Below are 22,841 nucleotides of genomic sequence, written 5' to 3'. Positions count from 1 at the left end.
CTCTCCTGGTATCAGGAGCTTGACAAACTGGTCATTTTTGGCGCGTTTTCTGGCTCGATCGCTACGGAAAAAGCATCCTCCTGCGATGGATGCTCTCCTGGTATCAGGAGCTTGACAAACTGGTCATTTTTGGCGCGTTTTTTATCTCGCGAGATTTTATCCCGAATATCGAAAAAGTAACAGGAGCGAAGAACACGCGTGGAGGTAACATTTCATTAATTTTCAAAACAACTTCAGCAAACCAACAAACTGTTTTCAGATTTCCGATGCCAGGAGAGCATGTTTTCAAGAGGTGACACCCTGGTATTACATAAAATGTTTCATGAAATATTTCATGAAAAGTTTCATGAAATATTTCATGAAATTTTCAATGTTCCATGAAATATTTCATGAAAAGTTTCATGAAATTTTTCATGAAACATTTCATGAAATACCAGGTGTTACCTCTTGAAAACCATGCTCTCCTGTTATCGGAAATCTGAAAAAATCTGGTTTGTATGGAATTTTGCACCAGTTGCTCAACATTTCACACGAAGTTGCTTGCTCAGTGAGTACTAGGTGTCACCTCTTGAAAATCATGCTCTCCTGGTATCAGGAGCTTGAAAAACTGGTCAATTTTAGCGCGTTTTCTGGCTCGATTGACACGGAAAAAGTATCCTCCTGCGTTGGATGCTCTCCTGGTATCAGGAGGTTGAAAAACTGGTCATTTTTTGGCGCGTTTTCTGGCTCAATCAACACGGAAAAAGCATCCTCTTGCATTGGATGCTCTCCTGGTATCAGGAGGTTGAAAAACTGGTCATTTTTTGGCGTGTTTTCTGGCTCGATCGACACGGAAAAAGCATCCTCCTGCATTGGATGCTCTCCTGGTATCAGGAGGTTAAAAAACTGGTCATTTTTAGCGCATTTTCTGGCTCGATTGACACGGAAAAAGTATCCTCCTGCGTTGGATGCTCTCCTGGTATCAGAGCTAGAAAAACTTATCATTTATAGCGCGTTTTCTGGCTCGATTGACACGGAAAAAGTATCCTCCTGCGTTGGATGCTCTCCTGGTATCAGGAGGTTGACAAACTGGTCATTTTTAGCGCATTTTCTGGCTCGATTGACACGGAAAAAGCATCCTCCTGCGTTGGATGCTCTCCTGGTATCAGGAGGTTGAAAAACTGGTCATTTTTTGGCGTGTTTTCTGGCTCGATCGACACGGAAAAAGCATCCTCCTGCATTGGATGCTCTCCTGGTATCAGGAGGTTGAAAAACTGGTCATTTTTAGCGCATTTTCTGGCTCGATTGACACGGAAAAAGTATCCTCCTGCGTTGGATGCTCTCCTGGTATCAGAGCTTGAAAAACTTGTCATTTATAGCGCGTTTTCTGGCTCGATTGACACGGAAAAAGTATCCTCCTGCGTTGGATGCTCTCCTGGTATCAGGAGGTTGACAAACTGGTCATTTTTAGCGCGTTTTCTGGCTCGATCGACACGGAAAAAGCTTCCTCCTGCGTTGGATGCTCTCCTGGTATCAGGAGCTTGACAAACTGGTCATTTTTGGCGCGTTTTCTGGCTCAATCGACACGGAAAAAGCATCCTCCTGCATTGGATGCTCTCCTGGTATCAGCAGCTTGAAAAACTGGTCATTTTTGGCGCGTTTGCTGGCTCGATTGACACGGAAAAAGCATCCTCCTGCATTGGATGCTCTCCTGGTATCAGAGCTTGACAAACTGGTCATTTTTGGCGCGTTTTCTGGCTCGATTGACACGGGAAAAGCATCCTCCTGCATTGGATGCTCTCCTGGTATCAGAGCTTGACAAACTGGTCATTTTTGGCGCGTTTTCTGGCTCGATTGACACGGAAAAGGCATCCTCCTGCGTTGGATGCTCTCCTGGTATCAGGAGCTTGACAAACTGGTCATTTTTGGCGCGTTTTCTAGCTCGATCGCTACGGAAAAAGCATCCTCTTGCGTTGGATGCTCTCCTGGTATCAGAGCTTGAAAAACTGGTCATTTTTAGCGCGTTTTCTGGCTCGATCGACACGGCAAAAGCATCCTCCTGCGTTGGATGCTCTCCTGGTATCAGAGCTTGAAAAACTAAACATGTATAGCTTTTTTTCTGGCTCGATTGACACGGAAAAAGCATCCTCCTGCGTTGGATGCTCTCCTGGTATCAGAGCTTGACAAACTGGTCATTTTTGGCGCGTTTTCTGGCTCAATCGACACGGAAAAAGCATCCTCCTGCGTTGGATGCTCTCCTGGTATCAGAGCTTGAAAAACTGGTCATTTATGGCGCGTTTTCTGGCTCGATCGCTACGGAAAAAGCATCCTCCTGCGATGGATGCTCTCCTGGTATCAGGAGCTTGACAAACTGGTCATTTTTGGCGCGTTTTCTGGCTCGATCGCTACGGAAAAAGCATCCTCCTGCGATGGATGCTCTCCTGGTATCAGGAGCTTGACAAACTGGTCATTTTTGGCTCGTTTTTTATCTCGCGAGATTTTATCCCGAATATCGAAAAAGTAACAGGAGCGAAGAACACGCGTGGAGGTAACATTTCATTAATTTTCAAAACAACTTCAGCAAACCAACAAACTGTTTTCAGATTTCCGATGCCAGGAGAGCATGTTTTCAAGAGGTGACACCCTGGTATTACATAAAATGTTTCATGAAATATTTCATGAAAAGTTTCATGAAATATTTCATGAAATTTTCAATGTTCCATGAAATATTTCATGAAAAGTTTCATGAAATTTTTCATGAAACATTTCATGAAATACCAGGTGTTACCTCTTGAAAACCATGCTCTCCTGGTATCGGAAATCTGAAAAAATCTGGTTTTTATGGAATTTTGCACCAGTTGCTCAACATTTCACACGAAGTTGCTTGCTCAGTGAGTACTAGGTGTCACCTCTTGAAAATCATGCTCTCCTGGTATCAGGAGCTTGAAAAACTGGTCATTTTTGGCGCGTTTTCTGGCTCGATTGACACGGAAAAGGCATCCTCCTGCGTTGGATGCTCTCCTGGTATCAGGAGGTTGACAAACTGGTCATTTTTGGCGCGTTTTCTGGCTCGATTGACACGGAAAAAGCATCCTCCTGCGTTGGATGCTCTCCTGGTATCAGGAGGTTGAAAAACTGGTCATTTTTTGGCGTGTTTTCTGGCTCGATCGACACGGAAAAAGCATCCTCCTGCATTGGATGCTCTCCTGGTATCAGGAGGTTGAAAAACTGGTCATTTTTAGCGCATTTTCTGGCTCGATTGACACGGAAAAAGTATCCTCCTGCGTTGGATGCTCTCCTGGTATCAGAGCTTGAAAAACTTGTCATTTATAGCGCGTTTTCTGGCTCGATTGACACGGAAAAGGCATCCTCCTGCGTTGGATGCTCTCCTGGTATCAGAGTATGACAAACTGGTCATTTTTAGCGCGTTTTCTGGCTCGATTGACACGGAAAAAGCATCCTCCTGCATTGGATGCTCTCCTGGTATCAGCAGCTTGAAAAACTGGTCATTTTTAGCGCGTTTTCTGGCTCGATTGACACGGAAAAAGCTTCCTCCTGCGTTGGATGCTCTCCTGGTATCAGGAGCTTGACAAACTGGTCATTTTTAGCGCGTTTTCTGGCTCAATCGACACGGAAAAAGCATCCTCCTGCATTGGATGCTCTCCTGGTATCAGCAGCTTGAAAAACTGGTCATTTTTGGCGCGTTTTCTGGCTCGATTGACACGGAAAAAGCATCCTCCTGCATTGGATGCTCTCCTGGTATCAGAGCTTGACAAACTGGTCATTTATGGCGCGTTTTCTGGCTCGATTGACACGGGAAAAGCATCCTCCTGCATTGGATGCTCTCCTGGTATCAGAGCTTGACAAACTGGTCATTTTTGGCGCGTTTTCTGGCTCGATTGACACGGAAAAGGCATCCTCCTGCGTTGGATGCTCTCCTGGTATCAGGAGCTTGACAAACTGGTCATTTTTGGCGCGTTTTCTGGCTCGATCGCTACGGAAAAAGCATCCTCCTGCATTGGATTCTCTCCTGGTATCAGGAGCTTGACAAACTGGTCATTTTTGGCGCGTTTTCTGGCTCAATCGACACGGAAAAAGCATCCTCCTGCGTTGGATGCTCTCCAGGTATCAGGAAGTTGACAAACTGGTCATTTTTGGCGCGTTTTCTGGCTCGATCGCTACGGAAAAAGCATCCTCCTGCGTTGAATGCTCTCCAGGTATCAGGAGCTTGACAAACTGGTCATTTTTGGCGCGTTTTCTAGCTCGATCGCTACGGAAAAAGCATCCTCCTGCGTTGGATGCTCTCCTGGTATCAGGAGCTTGACAAACTGGTCATTTTTGGTGAGTTCTCTATCTCGATCAACACGGAAAAAGCTTCCTCCTGCGTTGGATGCTCTCCTGGTATCAGGAGGTTGAAAAACTGGTCATTTTTGGCACGTTTTCTGGCTCGATCGACACGGAAAAAGCATCCTCCTGCGATGGATGCTCTCCTGGTATCAGCAGCTTGACAAACTGGTCATTTTTGGCGCGTTTTCTGGCTCGATCGACACGGAAAAAGCATCCTCCTGCATTGGATGCTCTCCTGGTATCAGAGCTTGACAAACTGGTCATGTATAGCTCTTTTTCTGGCTCGATTGACACGGAAAAAGCATCCTCCTGCGTTGGATGCTCTCCTGGTATCAGGAGCTTGAAAAACTGGTTATTTTTGGCGCGTTTTCTGGCTCAATCGACACGGAAAAAGCATCCTCCTGCATTGGATGCTCTCTTGGTATCAGCAGCTTGAAAAACTGGTTATTTTTGGCGCGTTTTCTGGCTCGATCGACACGGAAAAAGCATCCTCCTGCGATGGATGCTCTCCTGGTATCAGCAGCTTGACAAACTGGTCATTTTTAGGGCGTTTTCTGGCTCGATCGACACGGAAAAAGCTTCCTCCTGCGTTGGATGCTCTCCTGGTATCAGAGCTTGAAAAACTGGTCATTTTTGGCACGTTTTCTGGCTCGATCGACACGGAAAAAGCATCCTCCTGCGATGGATGCTCTCCTGGTATCAGCAGCTTGACAAACTGGTCATTTTTAGGGCGTTTTCTGGCTCGATCGACACGGAAAAAGCATCCTCCTGCATTGGATGCTCTCTTGGTATCAGCAGCTTGAAAAACTGGTTATTTTTGGCGCGTTTTCTGGCTCGATCGACACGGAAAAAGCATCCTCCTGCGATGGATGCTCTCCTGGTATCAGCAGCTTGACAAACTGGTCATTTTTAGGGCGTTTTCTGGCTCGATTGACACGGAAAAAGCTTCCTCCTGCGTTGGATGCTCTCCTGGTATCAGAGCTAGAAAAACTGGTCATTTTTGGCACGTTTTCTGGCTCGATCGACACGGAAAAAGCATCCTCCTGCGATGGATGCTCTCCTGGTATCAGCAGCTTGACAAACTGGTCATTTTTAGGGCGTTTTCTGGCTCGATCGACACGGAAAAAGCATCCTCCTGCATTGGATGCTCTCCTGGTATCAGAGCTAGAAAAACTGGTCATTTTTAGCGCGTTTTCTGGCTCGATTGACACGGAAAAGGCATCTTCCTGCGTTGGATGCTCTCCTGGTATCAGGAGCTTGACAAACTGGTCATTTTTGGCGCGTTTTCTGGCTCGATTGACACGAAAAAAGCATCCTCCTGCGTTGGATGCTCTCCTGGTATCAGAGCTTGACAAACTGGTCATGTATAGCTCTTTTTCTGGCTCGATTGACACGGAAAAAGCATCCTCCTGCGTTGGATGCTCTCCTGGTATCAGGAGCTTGAAAAACTGGTTATTTTTGGCGCGTTTTCTGGCTCAATCGACACGGAAAAAGCATCCTCCTGCATTGGATGCTCTCTTGGTATCAGCAGCTTGAAAAACTGGTTATTTTTGGCGCGTTTTCTGGCTCGATCGACACGGAAAAAGCATCCTCCTTCGTTGGATGCTCTCCTGGTATCAGGAGCTTGAAATACTGGTTATTTTTTGCACGTTTTCTGGCTCGATCGCTACGGAAAAAGCATCCTCCTGCATTGGATGCTCTCCTGGTATCAGAGCTTGACAAACTGGTCATTTTTGGCGCGTTTTCTGGCTCGATTGACACGGAAAAAGCATCCTCCTGCATTGGATGCTCTCCTGGTATCAGAGCTTGACAAACTGGTTATTTTTGGCGCGTTTTCTGGCTCGATTGACACGGGAAAAGCATCCTCCTGCATTGGATGCTCTCCTGGTATCAGAGCTTGACAAACTGGTCATTTTTGGCGCGTTTTCTGGCTCAATCGACACGGAAAAAGCATCCTCCTGCGTTGGATGCTCTCCTGGTATCAGAGCTTGAAAAACTGGTCATTTATGGCGCGTTTTCTGGCTCGATCGCTACGGAAAAAGCATCCTCCTGCGATGGATGCTCTCCTGGTATCAGGAGCTTGACAAACTGGTCATTTTTGGCGCGTTTTCTGGCTCGATCGCTACGGAAAAAGCATCCTCCTGCGATGGATGCTCTCCTGGTATCAGGAGCTTGACAAACTGGTCATTTTTGGCGCGTTTTTTATCTCGCGAGATTTTATCCCGAATATCGAAAAAGTAACAGGAGCGAAGAACACGCGTGGAGGTAACATTTCATTAATTTTCAAAACAACTTCAGCAAACCAACAAACTGTTTTCAGATTTCCGATGCCAGGAGAGCATGTTTTCAAGAGGTGACACCCTGGTATTACATAAAATGTTTCATGAAATATTTCATGAAAAGTTTCATGAAATATTTCATGAAATTTTCAATGTTCCATGAAATATTTCATGAAAAGTTTCATGAAATTTTTCATGAAACATTTCATGAAATACCAGGTGTTACCTCTTGAAAACCATGCTCTCCTGTTATCGGAAATCTGAAAAAATCTGGTTTGTATGGAATTTTGCACCAGTTGCTCAACATTTCACACGAAGTTGCTTGCTCAGTGAGTACTAGGTGTCACCTCTTGAAAATCATGCTCTCCTGGTATCAGGAGCTTGAAAAACTGGTCAATTTTAGCGCGTTTTCTGGCTCGATTGACACGGAAAAAGTATCCTCCTGCGTTGGATGCTCTCCTGGTATCAGGAGGTTGAAAAACTGGTCATTTTTTGGCGCGTTTTCTGGCTCAATCAACACGGAAAAAGCATCCTCTTGCATTGGATGCTCTCCTGGTATCAGGAGGTTGAAAAACTGGTCATTTTTTGGCGTGTTTTCTGGCTCGATCGACACGGAAAAAGCATCCTCCTGCATTGGATGCTCTCCTGGTATCAGGAGGTTAAAAAACTGGTCATTTTTAGCGCATTTTCTGGCTCGATTGACACGGAAAAAGTATCCTCCTGCGTTGGATGCTCTCCTGGTATCAGAGCTAGAAAAACTTATCATTTATAGCGCGTTTTCTGGCTCGATTGACACGGAAAAAGTATCCTCCTGCGTTGGATGCTCTCCTGGTATCAGGAGGTTGACAAACTGGTCATTTTTAGCGCATTTTCTGGCTCGATTGACACGGAAAAAGCATCCTCCTGCGTTGGATGCTCTCCTGGTATCAGGAGGTTGAAAAACTGGTCATTTTTTGGCGTGTTTTCTGGCTCGATCGACACGGAAAAAGCATCCTCCTGCATTGGATGCTCTCCTGGTATCAGGAGGTTGAAAAACTGGTCATTTTTAGCGCATTTTCTGGCTCGATTGACACGGAAAAAGTATCCTCCTGCGTTGGATGCTCTCCTGGTATCAGAGCTTGAAAAACTTGTCATTTATAGCGCGTTTTCTGGCTCGATTGACACGGAAAAAGTATCCTCCTGCGTTGGATGCTCTCCTGGTATCAGGAGGTTGACAAACTGGTCATTTTTAGCGCGTTTTCTGGCTCGATCGACACGGAAAAAGCTTCCTCCTGCGTTGGATGCTCTCCTGGTATCAGGAGCTTGACAAACTGGTCATTTTTGGCGCGTTTTCTGGCTCAATCGACACGGAAAAAGCATCCTCCTGCATTGGATGCTCTCCTGGTATCAGCAGCTTGAAAAACTGGTCATTTTTGGCGCGTTTGCTGGCTCGATTGACACGGAAAAAGCATCCTCCTGCATTGGATGCTCTCCTGGTATCAGAGCTTGACAAACTGGTCATTTTTGGCGCGTTTTCTGGCTCGATTGACACGGGAAAAGCATCCTCCTGCATTGGATGCTCTCCTGGTATCAGAGCTTGACAAACTGGTCATTTTTGGCGCGTTTTCTGGCTCGATTGACACGGAAAAGGCATCCTCCTGCGTTGGATGCTCTCCTGGTATCAGGAGCTTGACAAACTGGTCATTTTTGGCGCGTTTTCTAGCTCGATCGCTACGGAAAAAGCATCCTCTTGCGTTGGATGCTCTCCTGGTATCAGAGCTTGAAAAACTGGTCATTTTTAGCGCGTTTTCTGGCTCGATCGACACGGCAAAAGCATCCTCCTGCGTTGGATGCTCTCCTGGTATCAGAGCTTTTAAAACTAAACATGTATAGCTTTTTTTCTGGCTCGATTGACACGGAAAAAGCATCCTCCTGCGTTGGATGCTCTCCTGGTATCAGAGCTTGACAAACTGGTCATTTTTGGCGCGTTTTCTGGCTCAATCGACACGGAAAAAGCATCCTCCTGCGTTGGATGCTCTCCTGGTATCAGAGCTTGAAAAACTGGTCATTTATGGCGCGTTTTCTGGCTCGATCGCTACGGAAAAAGCATCCTCCTGCGATGGATGCTCTCCTGGTATCAGGAGCTTGACAAACTGGTCATTTTTGGCGCGTTTTCTGGCTCGATCGCTACGGAAAAAGCATCCTCCTGCGATGGATGCTCTCCTGGTATCAGGAGCTTGACAAACTGGTCATTTTTGGCGCGTTTTTTATCTCGCGAGATTTTATCCCGAATATCGAAAAAGTAACAGGAGCGAAGAACACGCGTGGAGGTAACATTTCATTAATTTTCAAAACAACTTCAGCAAACCAACAAACTGTTTTCAGATTTCCGATGCCAGGAGAGCATGTTTTCAAGAGGTGACACCCTGGTATTACATAAAATGTTTCATGAAATATTTCATGAAAAGTTTCATGAAATATTTCATGAAATTTTCAATGTTCCATGAAATATTTCATGAAAAGTTTCATGAAATTTTTCATGAAACATTTCATGAAATACCAGGTGTTACCTCTTGAAAACCATGCTCTCCTGGTATCGGAAATCTGAAAAAATCTGGTTTTTATGGAATTTTGCACCAGTTGCTCAACATTTCACACGAAGTTGCTTGCTCAGTGAGTACTAGGTGTCACCTCTTGAAAATCATGCTCTCCTGGTATCAGGAGCTTGAAAAACTGGTCATTTTTGGCGCGTTTTCTGGCTCGATTGACACGGAAAAGGCATCCTCCTGCGTTGGATGCTCTCCTGGTATCAGGAGGTTGACAAACTGGTCATTTTTGGCGCGTTTTCTGGCTCGATTGACACGGAAAAAGCATCCTCCTGCGTTGGATGCTCTCCTGGTATCAGGAGGTTGAAAAACTGGTCATTTTTTGGCGTGTTTTCTGGCTCGATCGACACGGAAAAAGCATCCTCCTGCATTGGATGCTCTCCTGGTATCAGGAGGTTGAAAAACTGGTCATTTTTAGCGCATTTTCTGGCTCGATTGACACGGAAAAAGTATCCTCCTGCGTTGGATGCTCTCCTGGTATCAGAGCTTGAAAAACTTGTCATTTATAGCGCGTTTTCTGGCTCGATTGACACGGAAAAGGCATCCTCCTGCGTTGGATGCTCTCCTGGTATCAGAGTATGACAAACTGGTCATTTTTAGCGCGTTTTCTGGCTCGATTGACACGGAAAAAGCATCCTCCTGCATTGGATGCTCTCCTGGTATCAGCAGCTTGAAAAACTGGTCATTTTTAGCGCGTTTTCTGGCTCGATTGACACGGAAAAAGCTTCCTCCTGCGTTGGATGCTCTCCTGGTATCAGGAGCTTGACAAACTGGTCATTTTTAGCGCGTTTTCTGGCTCAATCGACACGGAAAAAGCATCCTCCTGCATTGGATGCTCTCCTGGTATCAGCAGCTTGAAAAACTGGTCATTTTTGGCGCGTTTTCTGGCTCGATTGACACGGAAAAAGCATCCTCCTGCATTGGATGCTCTCCTGGTATCAGAGCTTGACAAACTGGTCATTTATGGCGCGTTTTCTGGCTCGATTGACACGGGAAAAGCATCCTCCTGCATTGGATGCTCTCCTGGTATCAGAGCTTGACAAACTGGTCATTTTTGGCGCGTTTTCTGGCTCGATTGACACGGAAAAGGCATCCTCCTGCGTTGGATGCTCTCCTGGTATCAGGAGCTTGACAAACTGGTCATTTTTGGCGCGTTTTCTGGCTCGATCGCTACGGAAAAAGCATCCTCCTGCATTGGATTCTCTCCTGGTATCAGGAGCTTGACAAACTGGTCATTTTTGGCGCGTTTTCTGGCTCAATCGACACGGAAAAAGCATCCTCCTGCGTTGGATGCTCTCCAGGTATCAGGAAGTTGACAAACTGGTCATTTTTGGCGCGTTTTCTGGCTCGATCGCTACGGAAAAAGCATCCTCCTGCGTTGAATGCTCTCCAGGTATCAGGAGCTTGACAAACTGGTCATTTTTGGCGCGTTTTCTAGCTCGATCGCTACGGAAAAAGCATCCTCCTGCGTTGGATGCTCTCCTGGTATCAGGAGCTTGACAAACTGGTCATTTTTGGTGAGTTCTCTATCTCGATCAACACGGAAAAAGCTTCCTCCTGCGTTGGATGCTCTCCTGGTATCAGGAGGTTGAAAAACTGGTCATTTTTGGCACGTTTTCTGGCTCGATCGACACGGAAAAAGCATCCTCCTGCGATGGATGCTCTCCTGGTATCAGCAGCTTGACAAACTGGTCATTTTTGGCGCGTTTTCTGGCTCGATCGACACGGAAAAAGCATCCTCCTGCATTGGATGCTCTCCTGGTATCAGAGCTTGACAAACTGGTCATGTATAGCTCTTTTTCTGGCTCGATTGACACGGAAAAAGCATCCTCCTGCGTTGGATGCTCTCCTGGTATCAGGAGCTTGAAAAACTGGTTATTTTTGGCGCGTTTTCTGGCTCAATCGACACGGAAAAAGCATCCTCCTGCATTGGATGCTCTCTTGGTATCAGCAGCTTGAAAAACTGGTTATTTTTGGCGCGTTTTCTGGCTCGATCGACACGGAAAAAGCATCCTCCTGCGATGGATGCTCTCCTGGTATCAGCAGCTTGACAAACTGGTCATTTTTAGGGCGTTTTCTGGCTCGATCGACACGGAAAAAGCTTCCTCCTGCGTTGGATGCTCTCCTGGTATCAGAGCTTGAAAAACTGGTCATTTTTGGCACGTTTTCTGGCTCGATCGACACGGAAAAAGCATCCTCCTGCGATGGATGCTCTCCTGGTATCAGCAGCTTGACAAACTGGTCATTTTTAGGGCGTTTTCTGGCTCGATCGACACGGAAAAAGCATCCTCCTGCATTGGATGCTCTCTTGGTATCAGCAGCTTGAAAAACTGGTTATTTTTGGCGCGTTTTCTGGCTCGATCGACACGGAAAAAGCATCCTCCTGCGATGGATGCTCTCCTGGTATCAGCAGCTTGACAAACTGGTCATTTTTAGGGCGTTTTCTGGCTCGATTGACACGGAAAAAGCTTCCTCCTGCGTTGGATGCTCTCCTGGTATCAGAGCTAGAAAAACTGGTCATTTTTGGCACGTTTTCTGGCTCGATCGACACGGAAAAAGCATCCTCCTGCGATGGATGCTCTCCTGGTATCAGCAGCTTGACAAACTGGTCATTTTTAGGGCGTTTTCTGGCTCGATCGACACGGAAAAAGCATCCTCCTGCATTGGATGCTCTCCTGGTATCAGAGCTAGAAAAACTGGTCATTTTTAGCGCGTTTTCTGGCTCGATTGACACGGAAAAGGCATCTTCCTGCGTTGGATGCTCTCCTGGTATCAGGAGCTTGACAAACTGGTCATTTTTGGCGCGTTTTCTGGCTCGATTGACACGGAAAAAGCATCCTCCTGCGTTGGATGCTCTCCTGGTATCAGAGCTTGACAAACTGGTCATGTATAGCTCTTTTTCTGGCTCGATTGACACGGAAAAAGCATCCTCCTGCGTTGGATGCTCTCCTGGTATCAGGAGCTTGAAAAACTGGTTATTTTTGGCGCGTTTTCTGGCTCAATCGACACGGAAAAAGCATCCTCCTGCATTGGATGCTCTCTTGGTATCAGCAGCTTGAAAAACTGGTTATTTTTGGCGCGTTTTCTGGCTCGATCGACACGGAAAAAGCATCCTCCTTCGTTGGATGCTCTCCTGGTATCAGGAGCTTGAAATACTGGTTATTTTTTGCACGTTTTCTGGCTCGATCGCTACGGAAAAAGCATCCTCCTGCATTGGATGCTCTCCTGGTATCAGAGCTTGACAAACTGGTCATTTTTGGCGCGTTTTCTGGCTCGATTGACACGGAAAAAGCATCCTCCTGCATTGGATGCTCTCCTGGTATCAGAGCTTGACAAACTGGTTATTTTTGGCGCGTTTTCTGGCTCGATTGACACGGGAAAAGCATCCTCCTGCATTGGATGCTCTCCTGGTATCAGAGCTTGACAAACTGGTCATTTTTGGCGCGTTTTCTGGCTCGATTGACACGGAAAAGGCATCCTCCTGCGTTGGATGCTCTCCTGGTATCAGGAGCTTGACAAACTGGTCATTTTTGGCGCGTTTTCTAGCTCGATCGCTACGGAAAAAGCATCCTCTTGCGTTGGATGCTCTCCTGGTATCAGAGCTTGAAAAACTGGTCATTTTTAGCGCGTTTTCTGGCTCGATCGACACGGCAAAAGCATCCTCCTGCGTTGGATGCTCTCCTGGTATCAGAGCTTGAAAAACTAAACATGTATAGCTTTTTTTCTGGCTCGATTGACACGGAAAAAGCATCCTCCTGCGTTGGATGCTCTCCTGGTATCAGAGCTTGACAAACTGGTCATTTTTGGCGCGTTTTCTGGCTCAATCGACACGGAAAAAGCATCCTCCTGCGTTGGATGCTCTCCTGGTATCAGAGCTTGAAAAACTGGTCATTTATGGCGCGTTTTCTGGCTCGATCGCTACGGAAAAAGCATCCTCCTGCGATGGATGCTCTCCTGGTATCAGGAGCTTGACAAACTGGTCATTTTTGGCGCGTTTTCTGGCTCGATCGCTACGGAAAAAGCATCCTCCTGCGATGGATGCTCTCCTGGTATCAGGAGCTTGACAAACTGGTCATTTTTGGCGCGTTTTTTATCTCGCGAGATTTTATCCCGAATATCGAAAAAGTAACAGGAGCGAAGAACACGCGTGAAGGTAACATTTCATTAATTTTCAAAACAACTTCAGCAAACCAACAAACTGTTTTCAGATTTCCGATGCCAGGAGAGCATGTTTTCAAGAGGTGACACCCTGGTATTACATAAAATGTTTCATGAAATATTTCATGAAAAGTTTCATGAAATATTTCATGAAATTTTCAATGTTCCATGAAATATTTCATGAAAAGTTTCATGAAATTTTTCATGAAACATTTCATGAAATACCAGGTGTTACCTCTTGAAAACCATGCTCTCCTGGTATCGGAAATCTGAAAAAATCTGGTTTTTATGGAATTTTGCACCAGTTGCTCAACATTTCACACGAAGTTGCTTGCTCAGTGAGTACTAGGTGTCACCTCTTGAAAATCATGCTCTCCTGGTATCAGGAGCTTGAAAAACTGGTCAATTTTAGCGCGTTTTCTGGCTCGATTGACACGGAAAAAGTATCCTCCTGCGTTGGATGCTCTCCTGGTATCAGGAGGTTGAAAAACTGGTCATTTTTTGGCGCGTTATCTGGCTCAATCAACACGGAAAAAGCATCCTCTTGCATTGGATGCTCTCCTGGTATCAGGAGGTTGAAAAACTGGTCATTTTTTGGCGTGTTTTCTGGCTCGATCGACACGGAAAAAGCATCCTCCTGCATTGGATGCTCTCCTGGTATCAGGAGGTTAAAAAACTGGTCATTTTTAGCGCATTTTCTGGCTCGATTGACACGGAAAAAGTATCCTCCTGCGTTGGATGCTCTCCTGGTATCAGAGCTAGAAAAACTTATCATTTATAGCGCGTTTTCTGGCTCGATTGACACGGAAAAAGTATCCTCCTGCGTTGGATGCTCTCCTGGTATCAGGAGGTTGACAAACTGGTCATTTTTAGCGCATTTTCTGGCTCGATTGACACGGAAAAAGCATCCTCCTGCGTTGGATGCTCTCCTGGTATCAGGAGGTTGAAAAACTGGTCATTTTTTGGCGTGTTTTCTGGCTCGATCGACACGGAAAAAGCATCCTCCTGCATTGGATGCTCTCCTGGTATCAGGAGGTTGAAAAACTGGTCATTTTTAGCGCATTTTCTGGCTCGATTGACACGGAAAAAGTATCCTCCTGCGTTGGATGCTCTCCTGGTATCAGAGCTTGAAAAACTTGTCATTTATAGCGCGTTTTCTGGCTCGATTGACACGGAAAAAGTATCCTCCTGCGTTGGATGCTCTCCTGGTATCAGGAGGTTGACAAACTGGTCATTTTTGGCGCGTTTTCTGGCTCGATCGACACGGAAAAAGCTTCCTCCTGCGTTGGATGCTCTCCTGGTATCAGGAGCTTGACAAACTGGTCATTTTTGGCGCGTTTTCTGGCTCAATCGACACGGAAAAAGCATCCTCCTGCATTGGATGCTCTCCTGGTATCAGCAGCTTGAAAAACTGGTCATTTTTGGCGCGTTTGCTGGCTCGATTGACACGGAAAAAGCATCCTCCTGCATTGGATGCTCTCCTGGTATCAGAGCTTGACAAACTGGTCATTTTTGGCGCGTTTTCTGGCTCGATTGACACGGGAAAAGCATCCTCCTGCATTGGATGCTCTCCTGGTATCAGAGCTTGACAAACTGGTCATTTTTGGCGCGTTTTCTGGCTCGATTGACACGGAAAAGGCATCCTCCTGCGTTGGATGCTCTCCTGGTATCAGGAGCTTGACAAACTGGTCATTTTTGGCGCGTTTTCTAGCTCGATCGCTACGGAAAAAGCATCCTCTTGCGTTGGATGCTCTCCTGGTATCAGAGCTTGAAAAACTGGTCATTTTTAGCGCGTTTTCTGGCTCGATCGACACGGCAAAAGCATCCTCCTGCGTTGGATGCTCTCCTGGTATCAGAGCTTGAAAAACTAAACATGTATAGCTTTTTTTCTGGCTCGATTGACACGGAAAAAGCATCCTCCTGCGTTGGATGCTCTCCTGGTATCAGAGCTTGACAAACTGGTCATTTTTGGCGCGTTTTCTGGCTCAATCGACACGGAAAAAGCATCCTCCTGCGTTGGATGCTCTCCTGGTATCAGAGCTTGAAAAACTGGTCATTTATGGCGCGTTTTCTGGCTCGATCGCTACGGAAAAAGCATCCTCCTGCGATGGATGCTCTCCTGGTATCAGGAGCTTGACAAACTGGTCATTTTTGGCGCGTTTTCTGGCTCGATCGCTACGGAAAAAGCATCCTCCTGCGATGGATGCTCTCCTGGTATCAGGAGCTTGACAAACTGGTCATTTTTGGCGCGTTTTTTATCTCGCGAGATTTTATCCCGAATATCGAAAAAGTAACAGGAGCGAAGAACACGCGTGGAGGTAACATTTCATTAATTTTCAAAACAACTTCAGCAAACCAACAAACTGTTTTCAGATTTCCGATGCCAGGAGAGCATGTTTTCAAGAGGTGACACCCTGGTATTACATAAAATGTTTCATGAAATATTTCATGAAAAGTTTCATGAAATATTTCATGAAATTTTCAATGTTCCATGAAATATTTCATGAAAAGTTTCATGAAATTTTTCATGAAACATTTCATGAAATACCAGGTGTTACCTCTTGAAAACCATGCTCTCCTGGTATCGGAAATCTGAAAAAATCTGGTTTTTATGGAATTTTGCACCAGTTGCTCAACATTTCACACGAAGTTGCTTGCTCAGTGAGTACTAGGTGTCACCTCTTGAAAATCATGCTCTCCTGGTATCAGGAGCTTGAAAAACTGGTCATTTTTGGCGCGTTTTCTGGCTCGATTGACACGGAAAAGGCATCCTCCTGCGTTGGATGCTCTCCTGGTATCAGGAGGTTGACAAACTGGTCATTTTTAGCGCGTTTTCTGGCTCGATTGACACGGAAAAAGCATCCTCCTGCGTTGGATGCTCTCCTGGTATCAGGAGGTTGAAAAACTGGTCATTTTTTGGCGTGTTTTCTGGCTCGATCGACACGGAAAAAGCATCCTCCTGCATTGGATGCTCTCCTGGTATCAGGAGGTTGAAAAACTGGTCATTTTTAGCGCATTTTCTGGCTCGATTGACACGGAAAAAGTATCCTCCTGCGTTGGATGCTCTCCTGGTATCAGAGCTAGAAAAACTTATCATTTATAGCGCGTTTTCTGGCTCGATTGACACGGAAAAGGCATCCTCCTGCGTTGGATGCTCTCCTGGTATCAGAGTATGACAAACTGGTCATTTTTAGCGCGTTTTCTGGCTCGATTGACACGGAAAAAGCATCCTCCTGCATTGGATGCTCTCCTGGTATCAGCAGCTTGAAAAACTGGTCATTTTTAGCGCGTTTTCTGGCTCGATTGACACGGAAAAAGCTTCCTCCTGCGTTGGATGCTCTCCTGGTATCAGGAGCTTGACAAACTGGTCATTTTTGGCGCGTTTTCTGGCTCAATCGACACGGAAAAAGCATCCTCCTGCATTGGATGCTCTCCTGGTATCAGCAGCTTGAAAAACTGGTCATTTTTGGCGCGTTTTCTGGCTCGATTGACACGGAAAAAGCATCCTCCTGCGTTGGATGCTCTCCTGGTATCAGAGCTTGAAAAACTGGTCATTTATAGCGCGTTTTCTGGCTCGATTGACACGGAAAAAGTATCCTCCTGCGTTGGATGCTCTCCTGGTATCAGAGCTTGACAAACTGGTCATTTTTGGCGCGTTTTCTGGCTCGATTGACTCGGAAAAAGTATCCTCCTGCGTTGGATGCTCTCCTGGTATCAGAGCTTGAAAAACTGGTCATTTATAGCGCGTTTTCTGGCTCGATTGACTCGGAAAAAGTATCCTCCTGCGTTGGATGCTCTCCTGGTATCAGAGCTTGAAAAACTGGTCATTTTTAGCGCGTTTTCTGGCTCGATTGACTCGGAAAAAGTATCCTCCTGCGTTGGATGCTCTCCTGGTATCAGAGCTTGAAAAACTGGTCATTTATAGCGCGTTTTCTGGCTCGATTGACACGGAAAAAGTATCCTCCTGCGTTGGATGCTCTCCTGGTATCAGGAGGTTGAAAAACTGGTCATTTTTTGGCGTGTTTTCTGGCTCGATTGACACGGAAAAAGTATCCTCCTGCGTTGGATGCTCTCCTGGTATCAGAGCTTGACAAACTGGTCATTTTTGGCGCGTTTTCTGGCTCGATTGACTCGGAAAAAGTATCCTCCTGCGTTGGATGCTCTCCTGGTATCAGAGCTTGAAAAACTGGTCATTTATAGCGCGTTTTCTGGCTCGATTGACACGGAAAAAGTATCCTCCTGCGTTGGATGCTCTCCTGGTATCAGGAGCTTGACAAACTGGTCATTTTTGGCGCGTTTTCTGGCTCAATCGAAACGGAAAAAGCATCCTCCTGCGTTGGATGCTCTCCTGGTATCAGAGCTTGACAAACTGGTCATTTATGGCGCGTTTTCTGGCTCGATTGACACGGAAAAAGTATCCTCCTGCGTTGGATGCTCTCCTGGTATCAGAGCTTGACAAACTGGTCATTTTTGGCGCGTTTTCTGGCTCGATTGACACGGAAAAAGCATCCTCCTGCGTTGGATGCTCTCCTGGTATCAGAGCTTGACAAACTGGTCATTTTTGGCGCGTTTTCTGGCTCGATTGACACGGAAAAAGTATCCTCCTGCGTTGGATGCTCTCCTGGTATCAGAGCTTGAAAAACTGGTCATTTATAGCGCGTTTTCTGGCTCGATTGACACGGAAAAAGTATCCTCCTGCGTTGGATGCTCTCCTGGTATCAGAGCTTGAAAAACTGGTCATTTTTAGCGCGTTTTCTGGCTCGATTGACTCGGAAAAAGTATCCTCCTGCGTTGGATGCTCTCCTGGTATCAGAGCTTGAAAAACTGGTCATTTATAGCGCGTTTTCTGGCTCGATTGACACGGAAAAAGTATCCTCCTGCGTTGGATGCTCTCCTGGTATCAGAGCTTGACAAACTGGTCATTTTTGGCGCGTTTTCTGGCTCGATTGACTCGGAAAAAGTATCCTCCTGCGTTGGATGCTCTCCTGGTATCAGAGCTTGAAAAACTGGTCATTTATAGCGCGTTTTCTGGCTCGATTGACACGGAAAAAGTATCCTCCTGCGATGGATGCTCTCCTGGTATCAGGAAGTTGAAAAACTGGTCATTTTTTGGCGTGTTTTCTGGCTCGATCGACACGGAAAAAGCATCCTCCTGCGTTGGATGCTCTCCTGGTATCAGAGCTTGACAAACTGGTCATTTTTGGCGCGTTTTCTGGCTCGATTGACTCGGAAAAAGTATCCTCCTGCGTTGGATGCTCTCCTGGTATCAGAGCTTGAAAAACTGGTCATTTATAGCGCGTTTTCTGGCTCGATTGACTCGGAAAAAGTATCCTCCTGCGTTGGATGCTCTCCTGGTATCAGAGCTTGAAAAACTGGTCATTTTTAGCGCGTTTTCTGGCTCGATTGACTCGGAAAAAGTATCCTCCTGCGTTGGATGCTCTCCTGGTATCAGAGCTTGAAAAACTGGTCATTTATAGCGCGTTTTCTGGCTCGATTGACACGGAAAAAGTATCCTCCTGCGTTGGATGCTCTCCTGGTATCAGAGCTTGACAAACTGGTCATTTTTGGCGCGTTTTCTGGCTCGATTGACTCGGAAAAAGTATCCTCCTGCGTTGGATGCTCTCCTGGTATCAGAGCTTGAAAAACTGGTCATTTATAGCGCGTTTTCTGGCTCGATTGACACGGAAAAAGTATCCTCCTGCGATGGATGCTCTCCTGGTATCAGGAGGTTGAAAAACTGGTCATTTTTTGGCGTGTTTTCTGGCTCGATCGACACGGAAAAAGCATCCTCCTGCGTTGGATGCTCTCCTGGTATCAGAGCTTGACAAACTGGTCATTTTTAGCGCGTTTTCTGGCTCGATTGACAAGGAAAAAGTATCCTCCTGCGTTGGATGCTCTCCTGGTATCAGAGCTTGACAAACTGGTCATTTTTAGCGCGTTTTCTGGCTCGATTGACTCGGAAAAAGTATCCTCCTGCGTTGGATGCTCTCCTGGTATCAGAGCTTGACAAACTGGTCATTTTTAGCGCGTTTTCTGGCTCGATTGACTCGGAAAAAGTATCCTCCTGCGTTGGATGCTCTCCTGGTATCAGGAGGTTGAAAAACTGGTCATTTTTTGGCGCGTTTTCTGGCTCGATCGACACGGAAAAAGCATCCTCCTGCGTTGGATGCTCTCCTGGTATCAGAGCTTGACAAACTGGTCATTTTTAGCGCGTTTTCTGGCTCGATTGACAAGGAAAAAGTATCCTCCTGCGTTGGATGCTCTCCTGGTATCAGAGCTTGAAAAACTGGTCATTTTTAGCGCGTTTTCTGGCTCGATTGACTCGGAAAAAGTATCCTCCTGCGTTGGATGCTCTCCTGGTATCAGAGCTTGACAAACTGGTCATTTTTAGCGCGTTTTCTGGCTCGATTGACTCGGAAAAAGTATCCTCCTGCGTTGGATGCTCTCCTGGTATCAGAGCTTGACAAACTGGTCATTTATGGCGCGTTTTCTGGCTCGATTGACACGGAAAAAGTATCCTCCTGCGTTGGATGCTCTCCTGGTATCAGAGCTTGACAAACTGGTCATTTTTGGCGCGTTTTCTGGCTCGATTGACACGGAAAAAGCATCCTCCTGCGTTGGATGCTCTCCTGGTATCAGAAGCTTGAAAAACTGGTCATTTATAGCGCGTTTTCTGGCTCGATTGACACGGAAAAAGTATCCTCCTGCGTTGGATGCTCTCCTGGTATCAGAGCTTGACAAACTGGTCATTTTTGGCGCGTTTTCTGGCTCGATTGACACGGAAAAAGCATCCTCCTGCGTTGGATGCTCTCCTGGTATCAGAGCTTGAAAAACTGGTCATTTATAGCGCGTTTTCTGGCTCGATTGACACGGAAAAAGTATCCTCCTGCGTTGGATGCTCTCCTGGTATCAGAGCTTGACAAACTGGTCATTTTTGGCGCGTTTTCTGGCTCGATTGACTCGGAAAAAGTATCCTCCTGCGTTGGATGCTCTCCTGGTATCAGAGCTTGAAAAACTGGTCATTTATAGCGCGTTTTCTGGCTCGATTGACACGGAAAAAGTATCCTCCTGCGTTGGATGCTCTCCTGGTATCAGGAGCTTGACAAACTGGTCATTTTTGGCGCGTTTTCTGGCTCAATCGAAACGGAAAAAGCATCCTCCTGCGTTGGATGCTCTCCTGGTATCAGAGCTTGACAAACTGGTCATTTATGGCGCGTTTTCTGGCTCGATTGACACGGAAAAAGCATCCTCCTGCGTTGGATGCTCTCCTGGTATCAGAGCTTGAAAAACTGGTCATTTATAGCGCGTTTTCTGGCTCGATTGACACGGAAAAAGTATCCTCCTGCGTTGGATGCTCTCCTGGTATCAGAGCTTGACAAACTGGTCATTTTTGGCGCGTTTTCTGGCTCGATTGACTCGGAAAAAGTATCCTCCTGCGTTGGATGCTCTCCTGGTATCAGAGCTTGAAAAACTGGTCATTTATAGCGCGTTTTCTGGCTCGATTGACACGGAAAAAGTATCCTCCTGCGTTGGATGCTCTCCTGGTATCAGGAGCTTGACAAACTGGTCATTTTTGGCGCGTTTTCTGGCTCAATCGAAACGGAAAAAGCATCCTCCTGCGTTGGATGCTCTCCTGGTATCAGAGCTTGACAAACTGGTCATTTATGGCGCGTTTTCTGGCTCGATTGACACGGAAAAAGTATCCTCCTGCGTTGGATGCTCTCCTGGTATCAGAGCTTGACAAACTGGTCATTTTTGGCGCGTTTTCTGGCTCGATTGACACGGAAAAAGCATCCTCCTGCGTTGGATGCTCTCCTGGTATCAGAAGCTTGAAAAACTGGTCATTTATAGCGCGTTTTCTGGCTCGATTGACACGGAAAAAGTATCCTCCTGCGTTGGATGCTCTCCTGGTATCAGAGCTTGACAAACTGGTCATTTTTGGCGCGTTTTCTGGCTCGATTGACACGGAAAAAGCATCCTCCTGCGTTGGATGCTCTCCTGGTATCAGAGCTTGAAAAACTGGTCATTTATAGCGCGTTTTCTGGCTCGATTGACACGGAAAAAGTATCCTCCTGCGTTGGATGCTCTCCTGGTATCAGAGCTTGACAAACTGGTCATTTTTGGCGCGTTTTCTGGCTCGATTGACTCGGAAAAAGTATCCTCCTGCGTTGGATGCTCTCCTGGTATCAGAGCTTGAAAAACTGGTCATTTATAGCGCGTTTTCTGGCTCGATTGACACGGAAAAAGTATCCTCCTGCGTTGGATGCTCTCCTGGTATCAGAGCTTGACAAACTGGTCATTTTTGGCGCGTTTTCTGGCTCGATCGACACGGAAAAAGCATCCTCCTGCGTTGGATGCTCTCCTGGTATCAGGAGCTTGACAAACTGGTCATTTTTGGCGCGTTTTCTGGCTCGATTGACACGGAAAAAGCATCCTCCTGCATTAGATGCTCTCCTGGTATCATGAGGTTGACAAACTGGTTATTTTTGGCGCGTTTTCTGGCTCGATCGATACGGAAAAAGCATCCTCCTGCGTTGGATGCTCTCCTGGTATCAGAGGTTGACAAACTGGTCATTTTTGGTGAGTTCTCTGTCTCGATCAACACGGAAAAAGCATCCTCCTGCATTGGATGCTCTCCTGGTATCAGGAGCTTGACAAACTGGTCATTTTTGGCGCGTTTTCTGGCTCAATCGACACGGAAAAAGCATCCTCCTGCGATGGATGCTCTCCTGGTATCAGAGCTTGACAAACTGGTCAGTTTTGGCGCGTTTTTTATCGCGCGAAATTTTATCCCGAATATCGAAAAAGTAACAGGAGCGAAGAACACGTGTGGAGGTAACATTTCATTAATTTTCAAAACAACTTCAGCAAACCAACAAGCTGTTTTCAGATTTCCGATGCCAGGAGAGCATGTTTTTCAAAAGGTGACACCTGGTATTTCATGAAAAGTTTCATGAAATATTTCATGAAAAGTTTCATGAAATATTTCATGAAATTTTCAATGTTCCATGAAATATTTCATGAAAAGTTTCATGAAATCTTTCATGAAACATTTCATGAAATACCAGGTGTTACCTCTTGAAAACCATGCTCTCCTGGTATTGGAAATTTGAAAAAATCTGGTTTGTATGGAATTTTGCACCAGTTGCTCAACATTTCACACGAAGTTGCTTGCTCAGTGAGTACTAGGTGTCACCTCTTGAAAATCATGCTCTCCTGGTATCAGGAGCTTGACAAACTGGTCATGTCTAGCTCTTTTTCTGGCTCGATTGACACGGAAAAAGCATCCTCCTGCATTGGATGCTCTCCTGGTATCAGGAGCTTGACAAACTGGTCATTTTTGGCGCGTTTTCTGGCTCAATCGACACGGAAAAAGCATCCTCCTGCGTTGGATGCTCTCCTGGTATCAGAGCTTGAAAAACTTGTCATTTATAGCGCGTTTTCTGGCTCGATTGACACGGAAAAAGCATCCTCCTGCAATGGATGCTCTCCT

This window comes from Anopheles moucheti, chromosome 2 (assembly GCF_943734755.1).
Source record: "Anopheles moucheti chromosome 2, idAnoMoucSN_F20_07, whole genome shotgun sequence".
NCBI classification, from domain to species: Eukaryota; Metazoa; Arthropoda; class Insecta; order Diptera; family Culicidae; genus Anopheles; species Anopheles moucheti.
Note: the sequence above shows the minus strand (reverse complement) of the source record.